General features: G+C 38.5%; 1 protein-coding gene across 11 annotated transcripts in view; it reads right to left on the bottom strand.

Moving 5' to 3' along the window:
- tenm4 (teneurin transmembrane protein 4) overlaps positions 1 to 12,801 on the bottom strand; it is a 660,982-nt gene that overhangs the window by 607,913 nt on the left and 40,268 nt on the right. The window lies entirely within an intron of this gene.

Here is a 12,801-nt window from a genome sequence, read left to right as displayed (position 1 = left end):
AGTAACAGTGACATTTACCATTTATAAATAAAGCAATTATTTTTCAGTCAATTAGCAGAGTTTTATCTCAAATTAAATGTTTCATAAAATAAAATACGAATATTCATGTTCAGTCTTTCCCATATAAATTGGGATGAAGCTTCATCACATATTTTCCTACAGTTTGGAACTAAAACATTATAAAATTAACATGAAGAAAGTTTCACGTCCAGACAGTGGTTACCTAGAGTTTTCAACTTCTTACTAAATCTCTCCATAAAATAGGTCAGTAAATGCTTGAAATTTCTGCACTAGGACTGAAAAGATAGGTCTGTCCTTTTGCATGCAATTCAAATTGGAAAAGCCACCCACTGTGAGCAGTGGACTAATTGATGTTTGCTACATCTGAGTATTGTGCATGTTCTGTGTTCAACAAAACTGAAAATTTACAAAGGATAACTGAGGGCACAATTAGTCAGCAGCTAATTAATAAACTAATGTTTTCTCTGGCATATGTGGAACTGGAATCAGAAAGCAGCTCATGGAAGATGCAGGGAGGTTCTCAGCCCTTGTACCAGCAGCTGTCCCCTGTGAATAGCAGCAGATGGTGGAGAGTAAACACCATCTCTCATGTTAAAGTGATGGTTGATCAAACGTGCAAAACATGGAAGAAGTTAATAAGGTGAAAATTCTTGCTAAGGTATTTCCCACAAAAGGTGTTTGGTCAGTATATGCAAATGTCAAAAACACTCTAAGCTTGGTGCAGACATAATGCAAGAACATAAGAAATAGGAGCAGGAGTGGGCTATCCAACCCGTCAAGCCTGCTCCACTATACAATAAGATTGTGGCTGATCTTTTCATGGACTTAGCTCCACTTACCTCCCTACTTCCCATAACCCTTCATTCCTTTACTGTTTAAAAACTTATCTACCTTTGCCTCAGCAGGGAGGTGATAGCTTAGTGATATTATTACTGGACTATTAATCCAGAAACCCACTTAATGTTCTGGGGACCTGGATTCAAATCCCCCCATGGCAGATGGTGGAATATGAATTCAATTTTTAAAATCTGGAATTAAGAGCCTACTGATGACCACAAATCCATTGTCAATTGTTGGAAAAATCCATCTGGTTCATTAATGTCCTTTAGGGAAGGAAACTTCTTACTTGGTCTGGCCTACATGTAACTCCAGACCCACAGTGATGTGGTTGACTCTTTACTGCCCTCTGAGCAATTAGGTTTGGGCACTAAATGCTGGCCTAGCCAGTGACACCTGTCATCTTGTGAGTGAAGGAAAAAAATAATTCAGTGAGGTAGCATTAACTGCTTCACTGGGCAGGGAATTCTACACATTCACAGCCCTTTGAGTGAGAAAGTTCCTCCTCAACTCAATCTTAAATCTGCTTCCCTTTATTTTGGACAATGCCCCTTAGTTCTACTTTCACCCACCAATGGAAACAATCTTGTTGCTTCTATCTTATCTCTTCCCTTCATAATTTTATATGTCAGATTCTCCCCACATTCCTCGAAATTCCAATGATCATTGTATGAGGTAGTTAGGCTTGGCTCACTTAAATACTATATTCATTGCACAACTAGCTAAATAACTGTAAAAAAGAAAAGAAAATCAACTAAAAAACCTAGTCATTTTTGATGGCTTCTTGGCCTCTCCTACAGGTAAAGAGTGCAGGTTTTACAAACAGTGGTCATCATGCAAAATATTTTTCAGCATCAGCCCTTCTCCTTACATGGATTTAAGATGTGCCTGCATAAGCCATGTACTTAAGCAGATTTAAAGTAATCATCGTAACAGGACAAAGCCTACAATCTACCACTTCAGCAACACCATCACAATCACGACAAAACAAAAATCATGGATCTAAAGTATTCAGCCTAATCTCTACTCTCCATAGCTGCTGCCTGGCTGGTTGAGCATTTCTCTTATTATACTGCAGCCAGGTGGTCACAAGCAGATCACAGAAAAGCACTAATTTTCTTTTCCATTCTCTTCTCAATACAAAAGATAGTATGACCATTTTACGTCTCATAGAAAGTTTCAAAACACGTAAGTATCCTTTAAAAGAAATTACACATTCTGTAGTATTTCATTTATCCAACATGTCATGGAATCATAGAGTCACAGGGGTCTACAGCCTAGAAACCGGCCCGATGGCCCAACTTGCCCTTGTTGCTCAGTTTTCACAATTAAACTAGTCCATATATCTGCATTTGGTCCATATCCCTCCATATCTATCCCATCGATGTACCTGACTAAATGTATCTTAAATGTTTCCACCATTACCTCTGGCAGCCCATTCCAGACACTCTCCACCCACCGTGTGAAAAATTGCCCCTCTGGTTCCTTTTGTATCTCTGCACTCACACATTAAACTGATGCTCTCTCGGTTTAACATGATAGGTAGACTCTCCTATCATGGGGATAGATTGTTGGGTATTGAGCTTATCTATGACTCTTATGATTTTATAGACCTCTATAAGCTCATTCCTTAATCGCTGATGTTCCAGGGAAAAAGTCCCAGCTTATCCAATCTCCCCTTATAAATCAAACCTTCCAGGCAAGGTAGCATCCAAGTAAACCTTTTCTGTACTCTTTCTAGTTAAATACTATCCTTTCTATAGTAGGGCGATGCATTACTCCAAATGTAGTCTCACCAATATCTTGTACAGCTGCAACAAGACACCCCAACTCCTATACTCAATGCTCCAGTGAAATTCTTGGACATGTTCAGATCAGAGAAGGTCAAGAGAAGATCTGATTAAGGTCTTAAAAACATGAGCTCTAAAATCATGTTAGATTAAGTAAAGAGAAACTGTTCCCAAATGATGTGTCAAAAAACAAGGGATTCTGATTTAAGATGTTTGGTGAGAGAACCAAAGACAACATGAAGAAAATGCTTTTTATTATGTCATGTCATGTGTGGCTAGACATTGGAATGCACTGTCTGTTAGTGTGATGGATATAAACATAGTAAAATCCCTTAAAGGGAATTAGCTAAACACTTGAGAGAGAAAATAATTGCAGGGTTTACAGGGCAGTTGGACTAATTGAGTTGCTCTTCAGATAAGCAGGCACAGACTTGATTGGCTAAAGGCCCTGCTTCTATGCTATAGGATTACTATGATTCAAAATTGATTTTTTCATTATAAGAGATGAATATCAAGACTAATACTCAGTTAATTGCAAGTGTGTTAACTGCAAGAACAGATTGAGGTCTGATTTTTTTGTGCAGATGGAAAGTCTAAGCAAAAAGCAGTGCTGGATGCCACTGAATCCCAGCTCCCACAATTTTCAGAGAGGCTGAGAGAGTGGTGAATTGTAATTTGCATATCCTTTGTTCACGGAGGCAATTACATGTGGTAAAGCAAAACTGCCTCAGTCAGAACTGTATTTTTCGTGGATTGTCCAAAACATGACCTTTACCCTGGAAGGAGAAAATATAAACATGCTGGACTTCTTTGAAGAGTGAGAGTGCCCTTTTATATTTAGGTCAAGAACACCTTTTGAGTCAGGTGCTGTTGGGAATGATTATAACTGGATTCCTTCAGTGTTGAAAAATTCTCGGATCTTACAATTGATAAAAAGAAAACAAGACTTGAATTTATTCTGTAGCTTTCAGAATTTCAGGAGATCACAAAAATGCTTTATGGCTAGTGCAGTAAATTGTAATTGTTGTGTTATGTTGGAACTGTTATAAGTAAACACAAATGTGTGTATGGATTAAGTCATTGGAATGGTCAAAGGGACCTGTCAAACTGTCCAAACTCGTGACGTCTTCCACCTGAATGGACAAAGACAATAGAAGCATGGGAACATTAGCACCTGTAAAATTCCCCTCCAAACTGCACACCATCCTTATTTGGTACTACATCAATATTCCATCACAATCACTGGGTCAACGTCCTGGAACTCCCATCGTGACATCACTGTGAGTGTCCTTACAGCCAAAGTACTGCAGTAGTTCAAAAAGACAGCTAATCACTACCTTTTCTGGGGCAATTAGGGATTAGGAACAGATGCTGACCTAGACATCAATACCCACATCCGATGAACAAACCTAGAAAAAAGGGATTGTCCACTTTTAAATGTTTGAAAAATAATGTCTACAAAAGAATCAATGTTTTCAATTTCATTTCATTCGCTCACGTAAGTCTGAGACAAATCGTTGTAGGATTAATTTTGCATGATTGATGTTCATTATTGATACAGTTCACAGGTTGATTGACAGCTCTAAGTGCCTATGAAGTCTTTGCAGCAGAACCAAGATTACAAATCCTTGTTTTCATAAAGGGTTAAAGAAAGTTGCATGAAGTGAATGTGCTTCTAATCACTGTGTGTAGATTTTCAAAATGCGCATTCACCAATAGACACTTAAATGAATAACAAATATATTCTGCATAATCTATTTGTTCAACCATTTAGAAATTTTGGCTTGACAATAGCTCAATGCTAATAAACAGGGTGCCAGTTTGGAGGAGCAAAAATTAGTGAGTGCCAGTATTGCCCACTGAAGATAACTGTTTCTCTCCAAGATGCTCACAATCTGGTATTCAGACTGTACTAACTTGAGTTTAACCCATTCGGATTTGGGAAAACATAGAACATAGACCCTTGGGTCTCATGGCTCAGTGGTAGTATCCCTACTTCTGGACTTCTAGGTTTAAGTTCCATCTGCCAGGGAAGCATGTTAAAACATGTTAATTTTTGTAACGTGAAATACGTCATTTCTGAGGACCTAAGTATTTTCTATCAGATCAGACAAATTTTGAGGTGGCAGTTTCCCATTAAATTAATACTCAGAGAATAGTCAGTAATGGATGTAAGTTTGCTCACTGAGCTGGAAGGTTTGTTTTCAGAAGTTTTGTTATCAAATTAGGTAACATCATCAGTGAGCCTCCAGTGAAGCACTAGTGGTATGGCCCGCTTTTTATTTATGTGTTTAAGTTTCCTTGGGTTGGTGATGTCATTTCCTGTGATGCCATTTCCTGTTCTTTTTCTCAAGGGGTGGTATGTCATGTTGGAACTCCATCAACAAACACATTTACTTGGATTTCATTTACCACCCTCTGAGAAAAAAACAGGAAATGGCATCACCACAGAAAATGACATCACCACAAGAAGTGACACCACCAGCCCAAGGGAACCTAAACACATAAATAAAAAGTAGGCCATACTATGTGCTTCACCAGAGGCTCACTGATGATGTTATGGTGATGAAACATTTGAAAACAAACCTTCCAGCTCAGCGAGCAAACTTATATCCAGAACCTCAACCTGAGCTACAAATCTTCTCAAAACTCGCTAATAGTCAAGAATCACATCCAAATTTCTTTCTGCCTCAACCAATGGACATCTACGAAGCATGCATCACATTTTCTCCTTTCTGGTCCCATGTAGATTGCCCAACATTTATCTGTATGAAAATCTCCTTGCTTTTCCTTTGCTCATCTGCTTACTTTGACTGGACATCTGCGTTGCAAGCAGCTTTTTTCTTTATTTGTCCTTAGTCATAATTCAGCACTTTCAATAACTGGTGAGTTATTAGAAGTGTGATATATTCAATAAAATACTTTGTTTTTCAGCTGTAAATTTGTTAGTCTCCCCATCTGCAAATTTTCTTTATAACTGTAATTTTTTTCTTTCTAAATAAAACAGTGGAACAATTACTTTGATCTCCCAACTGTTAGTAAAAAAGCACTTCTTAAAGACAAAGCCAGCGTTACTAAAAGTAAAAATAATTGTATCAAACCTGTTCTGCCAGCAAGACAGTATTTAAAATATCTTCACAAAAACTCTGATGACATATCTCACACAAAAATCACAATAAGAGTTTGTATCAGAATCCTTGAACTTTAGAAATACAACATATTAATTTTGCTCAGGTTTATAGCGCTGTTTACTATGTCATTGCATTAATCAATTTGATATGGTGTTATCTTCACTGAAGCATTTGAGTTCATCTAGCTTAAAGTGAAATCAGTTCAAGTAAAGTTCATGACAATTAACGAATGCTGGACTGATTTCCTTTCAAATGAAAACTGGTGTTAGATTAAAGGAAATACACCTACTTTGTGGGGCACATATGCAGCTGAAATGCATTAACTTTGTATTAAAAGTCTACCTAGCATCTCTCCAAACAGATAGAAATAAACAGATAATAAATTATCTGTCACCTTCCCTGCATAAGACCAGAAGAAAGACTTTCTCTGTGTTATGTATAGCTGTACTACAAATCATTTCCAAAAAGAGTAATTTATTATATTGTTACTCCTAGCTCACAGAGGAAATATTTCCTATTGATGCTTCTTTCACAACTTAGCTCACCTGCTATGTTTGAATTAGGAAAAGGTACACAGTTACAGATAGAAGAAGAGCTGTGCTATAACTTCTGAATTATTCTAGCAAAGAAAAGCAGTGAGGCAAAAGGCTAATTGGACTCCTTCAGCGTTGAAGAATTCTATGATCTTACAATTGATGAAAAGAAAGGAAGAGTTGAATTTATACTGCAGCTTTCACAATTTCAGGACATCACAAAAATGCTTTATGGTCAGTGCAGTAAATTGTAATTATTTTTGTTATGTTGGAAACTCAGCAGCCAATTGGTGTATAACAAGATTTCACAAAAATGCTGTTGACCACAGGGTTTCAGTGATGCTGGTTAACAGGTAAAAAAACAGGGGACATGCTCCTGTTCTTTTTAAAAATGGCTAGTGGGAAATCTTACATCGCCTTGGAGGGAAGGCAGGATTTCAGTTAAAAATGTGTCATCCAGAAGACAGCATTTTCAGAAGTGTAGCTGTCCCTTGATAGCTACTGATACTCCAGTGCAGAACTAATTTGCATAAGCCTGCAATGCTAACCGTTGTCAACACGTGGATTGGTAGATAGCAGTCACCATTCTTCTAAACCAACCTGGGAAAATCACTTCATAGTTGACTGAGTACAGGCTCCAATAAGATGCAGTTTATTGAATGATATCAATCCAGGCTCAATAGATGGGTGTAATTATTTGTTGCGTTTTCTAGTTTCTGAATTCTATGTCTTAAGGAGGAATTTCTCAAGGAGTCATTGAATCATTCTGGTGCAGAAAGAAGTCATATCAAGTTGTACCAGGGTTCCCATTTTCTTGCTCTATCCTTGAGAATGGGCAAAAAATCAGTCAGCTCTGATAGTCTCAATCTCTGAAGATGACCACACTGATGACTAACTCCTGGTGAACATCAAGTGTTGGGTGACATATCTTGTCAAGTACATTTTCCACAGTGAAGCTGGAACAATAAAGTTTTCATTAAACAACAGTGAGTTGCCAAAATTGGTGTAGATGGTCTCAGGTGATATTCTTGGCCAAAGTTCAACACAATACTAACAAATGGCAACACATTCTCAATCTTTCTCCTAGTGCTGTTGTATTTCGCCTAACACTACAGGCAATTTAGCATGACCAATCCACCTGACCTGCACATGCTTGGATTGTGGGAAGAAACCGGAGCACCCGGAGGAAACCCACAGAGACACAGGGAGAATGTGCAAACTCCACACAGACAGTCACCCGAGGCTGAAATCAAACCCGGATCCCTGGCGCTGTGAGGCTGAAGTGCTAACCACTGAGCCACCGTGCTGCCTCTGTCTCCTTCTGTGTAATGCTGCAATAAGTCTCCATATTCCTGTAAACAATTTAGAGTATTAAGATTTTATTCCTGTCCTGACCCTTTCAAAGAAAGTTTTAATATTCATTCCCCATCTGCACAAGGCAGTTAATGGTCACATTGGTCACGTGCAGACCAAATCAGGTAAGAATGACTGATTTCCTTCCTGAGGGACATTAATGAACCCAATGGGTCTTTACATCAATCATTACATTATCACCATTAAAGCAGCTTTTTAATTCCAGATTGTTACTAAATTCAAATTTCACCATCTGCTTGGTGAGGTTTGAACTCACATCTTCAGAACATTAGCCTGGGGTTCTGGATTGCTAGTCCAGTGACATTACCACTGTGCCACAGCCTCCCTTTTTGTGGGGTGCTGGTGGCATGCCTTTAATCTTGAGATCTATGCCCCCGAACCATGTAATTTCAATGCTGTAAGCTACAAATTCCATTTCTACCCACATGGTGTATGATCTGATAATAAGTTATCACTTGCCCTGAAATTAATGTTAAAATTAATCATAAAGTTCATGAACTTCCATGGGCATAAATTGTTTTTTGCCAAAGCAATTTTCCATAAGAATACAGTGGCTGTTTCTTCTATTATAGATTGCTCTACCTCGTTACTATCATTATGTGAGCAGCAATTAGACTTCTCGCTGTTTTGTATCTGTGTCCTACTTCTGCCTATCTTCTGAAAGTGGCCTACAATTTACAGATGAAGTATTCTTTTTAATTGCTGGTGTTTCAGGCAGACCTTGGGTGACATTTTTTAAGTTATACGCCAGTTACCTCAAACCATCAAGCTTTCTGGCAAGGAGTCACAAACAATAAGGTTGATCCCTTCTCTTGTGGAAATCTTGCTTTCTAAAAATGAATTCATGATTTTTAAAGAGCCAGTTTAACCAGGCCTTTTTGCATCATAGATTTAGTTTATTTGTTGCTGAAGCTGAGAAGAAAGAATTATACAACATGCATACACACTGATTAGAAATAGGAGTTAGTCCTGAGATTCTCAACTTTGCAAGTTGATTGAAATTCTTTTCTTCTAGTTATTTTAGATAGTAAGTGTCTGAGAGCACTCAGAGTGATAGAATGTATTTTACCTTTTCTTTACCTACTTAGTGGAGTGTTTAATGGCTGCTGTCAAAGCTGTGTCCTTCACATGTGCTAGTCCATATCAAGTTGCTAATATACACAGGACAGAGTTGAAGCTGACTTTTAATCCCTGTCCCTATATTCTTGAAAGGGTAAAACACAGATATGTCCCTCACCGAGATTGTTGCCCCTTATTGTGCTGTCGTGTTCACAAGTAAAATAGGGGATCACATTTCAGTTCAAATCTCCTCCCTTTGAAGCTTCTTCCACACCAGTAGGTATGACATTCCAGAGTTACTCTTCAAATAGCCACTGAATTGATATTGGTATAACATGCTGGAATTAATGTTGTGCTTATGCAGCTTTCTTGTGTCACAGCATTAACACTGACTTTAACAATCAGGCCCACTGTGTTGTGCTTGTCACATGTGTCTTTAAGGTTTTTACACCTTAGAAAATTGAATTGATTCTGCTGCTTTCCTGTGATAAGGCCATCTTTCAGGGTTTCTTTGTGTCTTCTGATTTCAGTTTCCAACACCATCTGAGCGGCTCTCTTCAAGGTTAAATCTTCTTTGAATTATAATCAATATGACAAAGTTTAATCAGTAATTCAAACACCAAATCTGTCTTTTAAGAATTCTGATTTCCAAATTCCATGGACAAATTTCTTTTCACTAATCGGTGAAGATCATTGACGAAATGTTTTACAGATTCCCATGGAAGCTGAATTCTTCTTTTAAATGTTATTCCTTCAATAATTGTATTTGTTGCCAGATTAAAGTAATTGTCAAAAGCTTAATGAACTTGATCAAAAATCTGTGCCCTTTTATCTACTTTTGTGAAACCTAACATTATTAACTGTAGGTGGAATTTAATACAAACATGTTTACTTGATACCTGATCAATTCCTGATTCAATTCCTGATTTATTGTCAAATTTAGGTGTATAGATTTAGAGGTTTGTCTTAAAAAAATTTCACGGAAATGTGAGCATTGGTGGTAAGATCAGCATCTGTGACTCATCCCTAATTGCCCTCAAAAAGATGGTGGCCATCCGCCTTCTTGAAGTGCTATAGTTCATCAGAGGCAGATACAAATAGGCAGACAGTGCTGTTAGGTTTGATTAGACAAACTTCTCCCATTTTGGAGGAACCTCTGAAAATATAACCACATTCATGCAGATCTAAGGCCTACATTCCTCAAAATAGGCTCATTATTGATAAATATATCACTGCATTTTATTTAATGTTCCATAATGTGCTAGGGAGTTTACAAATATACAAAAATACAGAAACATAACAATGAAAGGATCCAGAGGCACCAGCTTATGAGGCTCTACTGTAAACCCAATCTGTAGTATGATACAAAATTTAATCACATTCCATTGTTATAGTTAGTTTGGTAGCCCAGTGTTTTACAGTTGCGAAGCTCTGTACTACTGAGTTGGTGGATATCAGTGTGAACCACTGAAAGGCAACATAACCATAAGTTGTTGTTCTCTTCATTTCCTGTCACAAACTTCATTCTCAATCTGTTCCTCTTCATGGTAACTGCGCCTGAGGTCAAATCACGTTCTGCCTAACCTTGGTGTCGTATTTGACCCTGAGATGAGCTTCCAATCCTACAGCCATACCAACACTAAAACCAACAACTTCTATCTCGATAATATTTTGCAATTCCACTCTTGTCCTATCCTGATTGCTGTTATTTTATCCATATACTTGATAGTTTTAGACTTGATGATTCTAATTTACTCATCTTCCATATTTATGAATCTGAATTTGTGCATAAAACACTCGTGGCGACTTCCAGATTCAATTTAATTTCGGCTCACCCATCAGCTCTGTCCTTGCTCAAATGGCAGCCAAAGCAGGTCAGCAATACTATGATTTTTAAATTCTCCCCTTGTTTTGAATCCTTCCATGGCCTTGCCAGTTAATGTTTCTGCAATCTTCTCCAGCCCTCTAATACGTCTCCAATCATTCCATCTTTCAGACATCCTAAGTACTAGAATGCCTCCTTAAACATCTTGACCTCTCTTCTCTTTAAGATGTCCTTCAAAATCTAAAGTTTGAGCAGGTTTGGGGCTTATATCCTAATATCCCATGTAGCTAGCTAAAATCTTTACTTCACAGTGCTCCTGTTGAGAGCCTTTGGATATTTCATAACATTAAATGTGCAATGCTGTTAAGGTTTTTGAGAAAATTGTTTAAAGTCACCCTCCACATAAACAAGCAAAACTCAGCAGGTGTGAATGAATCAGTTCATTTAAATACCATTTTATTTGCCAAAAATAGGGGTTGTTATCTTGCTGCCTTGCTACATCTTTCAACTAGGAATATTTCTGAACTTATGTTTCTTCATGGAGACCATAATAAGATATGTACTTGTTTGGAATAAATTGCAGGCAGAATTGTCTGTGGGCCTCCACCATCAGGTTAAAATGGGGTTAAAAGCCCCCAGTATATGAGAAATGCATACATTCCATCTGATTTGCCACACAGTGTTCAATTGAGAGTGAAAAATAGCAGTCCAACAAATAAGCTAATAGCAACAGGCAAGTTCTCAAAACTCCAGAGCCAATCAAAAGCTTCCAAATTCAAAGCAGCAACATGTTGCCAATGGCTAGATGATTGGGTGAGTGCTCTACAAAATGGAGGAAGATTGTCTACAACTCTTTCAAAGTTTTGATAAAAATTGATCGATGTTACTGGTGGGGAAGAGAGGGAGAAACCCGCTGGGTTGGCAGAGGGAGTTTCAGAGCGTATCTGGAGTACAGATTGACAGTCTATTCTGTTGGAGGGAGGTTGCCTCTAGGCTGCTAAATTGTCCCCGATACCTGGAAGCCGATTAAAGAATTCCTTCAATTGGCCTTAAGTAACCACTAATGAGCTTAATCAGTGCAAGAGAACATGTTGCGTTGGCAGGATAGAATCGGGAACCTGGCACACCTGTTGGCATCCACATATTTTCTTCTCCCAAGGCTTTAAGTAGAATAGTAAGGAAGATTGGTACAAAAACAGAAATTGCTGGCGAAACTTAGCAGACCTGGCAGCATCTGTGGGGAGAAAGCAGAGTTATGTTTCAAATCTGGTGACTCTTGAAGAATCATGAGACTTGAAATGTTAACTCTGCTTTCTTCCCACAGATGTTGCCAGATCTGTTGAGCTTTGCCCGAAATTTCTGTTTTTGTTTCAGATCTCCAACATTTGCAGTTCTTTATTTTGTTTCGGAAGATTGTCAATGACTTTAAAATGTAATCCTTAAAAAATGTTTGAAATAATTCAACAGTTGTCAATTGTGAAGGGATCAAACATTGTTTCTGGATAGTAAGACAAACTGGTCCATGTGACTCGAACTTGGATTTGACCTAGAAACAGTACCAGCAGAAATGATGTTGAAATACAGAGATCATATAGCAGAGAAAAAACAAATAAGGGAAGAACTGCTGAAAGGAGATTTTCAGCAAGCTAAGTTGGCAAGCTGGATACTTGAGCAGCTGGAAAGTAGTTTTAGGACTGACTGTTGTTTCATTTATTCCCAAGGAATTGAATGGTCATAACTGGCCACACCATGTGAAACTAAAGGCAAGCCTGGTAGATCCATGCAATGATGAATGACAGGAGCAGACTGTTGAGTGGGTTCCAGAAATAAATGGTGCCAGTGCATGGAAGGTTTCAATGGTGGAACCCTTTTTAAGTGGAGACTGCTACTTGTGAAGAATCAGCTAAGTCTTTGAAGTGAAGCAAATGAAATTCTGTCTGCTGGATAACAGTGCTTGGATGATTTGTATGTCAGGGAGAAAGTGAGGACTGCAGATGCTGGAGATCAGAGCTGAAAATGTGTTGCTGGAAAAGCACAGCAGGTCAGGCAGCATCCTAGGAACAGGGGAATTGACGTTTCAGGCATGAGCCCTTCTTCAGGAATGAGGAAAGTGTGTCCAGCAGGCTAAGATAAAAGGTAGGGAGGAGGGACTTGGGGGAGGGGCGTTGGAAATGCGATAGGTGGAAGGAGGTCAAGCTGAGGGTGATAGGCCGGAGTGGGGGTGGGGGCGG

The sequence above is a fragment of the Chiloscyllium plagiosum genome, chromosome 6 (assembly GCF_004010195.1).
Source record: "Chiloscyllium plagiosum isolate BGI_BamShark_2017 chromosome 6, ASM401019v2, whole genome shotgun sequence".
Classification (NCBI taxonomy): Eukaryota; Metazoa; Chordata; class Chondrichthyes; order Orectolobiformes; family Hemiscylliidae; genus Chiloscyllium; species Chiloscyllium plagiosum.
The sequence above is the reverse complement of the archived record's forward strand: the minus strand, read 5'-3'. Positions and strand labels throughout refer to the sequence as shown.